The sequence below is a fragment of the Limulus polyphemus genome, unplaced genomic scaffold (assembly GCF_000517525.1).
Source record: "Limulus polyphemus unplaced genomic scaffold, Limulus_polyphemus-2.1.2 Scaffold15225, whole genome shotgun sequence".
Lineage (NCBI taxonomy): Eukaryota > Metazoa > Arthropoda > Merostomata > Xiphosura > Limulidae > Limulus > Limulus polyphemus.
Window position 1 is genome coordinate 1 of NW_013680835.1, and position 4,540 is coordinate 4,540.

The window sequence follows — 4,540 nt, forward strand, 5'->3', positions numbered from 1 at the left end:
CCCACTTTTATACTGGAGTCCCAAATGTTGCTTTGTTGGAGTATTCTTGAACTAAAGTAGAGCAGTTAACCGATTGGTGTGGAAAAGAAACAAAAAATCATGTTAGAATGCAGGAACCTACTCTCCATCTTGCCATTGTTGCCACACAATCCTGGGCTTCATGTCTTATCACGTGGTTTAGAAATAAAATGCAGTACGCAAGCACAACTGACTGGCGATTGAGGTAAAGTTCATGCTTCTGTAAAACTGAAGTGTTACAAGATGACGTTAAATCACTTCATTCATCTATTGCTTGGGCTCAGTCTTGTGAATTAAATCAGTTTGAATGATTAATAGTTATTACAACTTCACCATATTTTAAACAATAATGAAGAATCAAGCCTTACGAAGGTCATTAACTATTCTTTCATTCCCTTCAATATAGTAGAATTTATAATGGTTCGAATGAGTTAATAAACCTGATGTGAGCTATTAGAACTATCACTAAGGATGCCATTTTCTTTTTGGCCACTCTGTGACAAAGCATATTTTAGTGTTGTTTTTTATTTTGTTTATCAGAACTTCTGATTGTTTCATGTACAATGTTATGTGTGTATTAGAGTTTATTACTTTAAACCCAACCTTCGTGCTACGAGATGAGCTTAGCGATCGCTGGGTCGGTTTACTGAGTAAGTTATAACAATACTTGGTGATGGCATGTAAGATGCACAGCTTCTAATATCACACGAGCACACACTTACTTTATCAAACATTATTTTAATATTCAATCTGTCCAATAAATTTAAAAAATACCCTTCCATACTTCTCACTTCCTTATCAACAAGAACTAGTAAACCAGAACAAACCAGCATAAAGATTACTGTTGGATAGTTAGGCCAGGTTGCAAGTATTAAAAAAAGTTTACAATGATTTTTGAACTAAACGTTGCTACGTACACAAGAATAAAAAAAAAGGCTTAAAAATGAAGCCCGATTCACTGACATCTAAAATACTCTTGCTTACATAAATATATACATATATATCATAGGGAACTGGTCAATTGTTCTCCACTGATCCTTAGTGCAAACCTGGTGGTGAATGGGTGAATTATGATATATGTACACATGCCAGTAACATGTTACTTTCCTTGGTGCATAGGATCATAAGCTCAATAAACTATTCAACACTAGTGGTGTATAGGTTATCAATTTTCTAAAGGGAACTAAATGACAGCCTTTCTTCAAATAAATATAATGGCTTATGCTGAATAAATGTGAATTTTTTTCCTTCTTTTATTTGTATAACAAAACTTCCTATGTTAATAATATACTATTTGCTACAGAGACAACAATTTAAGTGCCCTGAGAACTTAAAAACAGTTCTCTGCTTCTTATTTACAAAGTAGTCTAGGAAATATGTCCATGGCTCGGAGTGCTTTACAGCTCTTAAACCTGCCGGCTATAACTCCGATCAGGGCTGGGAAAATGTTAGTCTTTGATTTCTACAAGTCCTTTCAATGTGCTTCTACTTTATCACAAGAAACAGTTCTACATTAAAAGTACCAATCTATATTTCCAACTCTTCGGTTAATTAACGTAACTACTTCCTCACTCAATATACAAAAAGTTTTGCCTTTTTTGTCCACCGGGTAATATTATAAACGATCTCTAGATAATACATTTTATTTTCACAACAGAAACTTCACACTATTATTTGACTTCCTTATAGACATGTCATTTTTATAATTGTTTTCCAAACAATCAACAAATGCTGTTTTATAATCATCATGTTCAGGGCCAGACATCTAAATTTCTACAACATATTTAAAACAGGATTTCAACTGTTAACCATCCAGACCTTTTCACTATTAATTTACACGGGAACTTCATGATTACATTTATATTCTATCATTTTACAACATATAACAAAGAGTTCTATGCTGAACAAAGAGAATGCCTTCATTATCCTTAAAACAACAATCACCATTCATGTCTTCCCAACAAATGTCTAGTTTGGTACGTATATATACCACACCATGTAGTTGCGTTTACTTGTGCTGTCTTACCACCAGCACCTTTCACTATGACAGACCTATTTATTACAATAACTAACAATCAACCTGTCTATGGCTAAATACAGTCGTCGTTCTAGGTAATCAAGACCAGTGCACACACTTCACATCCTAACCTTTTTTTTACAGTACTCACCAAATATCCAGATTGAAATGTTCTAGATACACATCACCTTGTACAGATGTTCACAGTAAACTAGTTATTTTAGATAGACACTGACCAGTCTTTTACAGCTAACTATAGTTGGTACTTTAGCTAGATCCTGACCAGTCTTTTACAGCTAACTATAGTTGGTACTTTAGCTACAACCTGACCAATAATTCATGGTCAAAACATTCAATCCTGACCAAAGATGTCCATCATGAACAGTGTATTTTCTCCAGTTTCTCACATACATCCAGACCAGTTGTTTACAGCTAACTATAATTGGTACCTTAGCTAGATCCTAACCAAAGATGTCCATCATGAACAGTGAATTTTCTCCAGCATTTCACATACATCCAGACCAGTTGTTTACAGCTAACTATAGTTGGTACGTTAACTAGATCGTAACCAAAGATGTCCATCATGAACAGTGTATTTTCTCCAGTTTTTCACATACATCCAGACCAGTTGTATACAGCTAACTATAGTTGGTACCTTAGCTAAATCCTAACCAAAGATGTCCATCATGAACAGTGTATTTTCTCCAGTTTTTCACATACATCCAGACCAGTTGTTTACAGCTAACTATAGTTGGTACCTTAGCTAGATCCTAACCAAAGATGTCCATCATGAACAGTGTATTTTCTCCAGTTTCTCACATACATCCAGACCAGTTGTTTACAGCTAACTATAATTGGTACCTTAGCTCGATCCTAACCAAAGATGTCCATCATGAACAGTGAATTTTCTCCAGCATTTCACATACATCCAGACCAGTTGTTTACAATCAAATACAGATACTCTTCCATATCCATCTTGATTAGGTATCAATGTTTGAAATCTAATTCAACACGTTTGTACTGCTGAATAACCTTCTACTTTAGATGAGTTTTGTATAACAGTGTTCCTTTTGCCATATCCTTCTCATTCTCCATCAAAAACTGCAGGTCTCTGAGGTTCACTCTCTTTACACGAGGTCGTAGCTAGAATCAATAAAATAATACATTAGCTGCAGAACTAAGAATTATTTATGTTTAACTTGGATTACAATTTAATTATGCTAGTATTTTTATCTGGGTTACAAAACAATCCAAACCGTGGCACTGGCCAATTGACTCAGTGACACAAGCATTTAATGACAGTTCCTTTACTACCTACTGTCACTCCTATTTTATGACATAGTATACTGCCTCGATGTGTGTAACAGTCAAGTCCCTCCCATGGCACATGAGATCTGGTGCTGAACTCTGGCTTAACTGGCATAAGTGAATGACAGTGGCAACACGTTCCCTCTGGATGGAATGACAGTCTATTGTAGATTAACCCCCAACTGGTACTCATCATATAACTGGGCGGGATAGGCCAAAACAATTGGGGTAAACCGTCTTGATCAAGGACACAATGGCATGACATGAGCCAGCCTCAAACTTCCACCCATTCAATATAAATTTAAATAACCTACAAAACTTTTGCAACAGACATATCTCACAAAAAGAAGTATAGTATGAACATATCCAAACATTAGATGAAATACAGTTAAATCTAATTTTCTAGAAAATAGAATGTAGGCACAAAATCCGACAACAGGACACAAACTATAAGGTGTATCATTATGTAATGTGTCCTGGTTTTTGAGGTACTGGCACGAGTAGGATCCAAACTGTATTGAAGGTACCCCTCCTATCTGGCTTAACCTCAATTTCTCCAGCCTCATATGTTTAAAATTAAAAAAAAAGAGAGAAAAAGGAACAGATGTCGGTGCTCAAGCACACAAGTCCCATATTTTTCGCTGTCTGTAGCGAGAAGTGGGGAGGTGGTGGTTCTCTTGTTACATTTAAGTGAAGTACTATACATCAATGGGGGGAAGACAACAAAACTATCCTTGAAGCCCTCAGTATGATGTTATGGTACTATTATACTAAACCCCTCCTGTTGTTTTAGCACAGCTCCCATCCTGCAGGAGAAGAATATCTACCTATGTACTAAAGAAGAAAAAGTTGTAAACTTAAAAATTAATCATTTGTTTACCTGTGGTTTGTTGCTTGTTGTAAGTGAATGTTTGCCCGTGGTTTGCTGCTAGTGGTAAGTGAATGTTTACCTGTGGTTTGTTGCTAGTGGTAAGTCAATGTTTGCCCGTGGTTTGCTGCTAGTAGTAAGTGAATGTTTACCTGTGGTTTGTTGCTAGTGGTAAGTGAATGTTTACCTGTGGTTTGCTGCTAGTAGTAAGTGAATGTTTACCTGTGGTTTGTTGCTTGTTGTAAGTGAATGTTTGCCCGTGGTTTGCTGCTAGTGGTAAGTGAATGTTTACCTGTGGTTTGTTGCTAGTGGTAAGTGGATGTTTGCCC

General features: G+C 36.1%; 1 long non-coding RNA gene across 1 annotated transcript; it reads right to left on the reverse strand.

Moving 5' to 3' along the window:
• Nucleotides 1-2,630: 2,630 nt before the first annotated feature.
• On the reverse strand, nt 2,631-4,497 carry LOC111084246. The gene is made up of 2 exons (XR_002609461.1): nt 4,224-4,497; nt 2,631-3,178 (listed from the first exon to the last, which is right to left on the reverse strand). It is a non-coding gene; the product is annotated as an uncharacterized LOC111084246 (long non-coding RNA).
• Between the last annotated feature and the right edge of the window lie 43 nt (nt 4,498-4,540).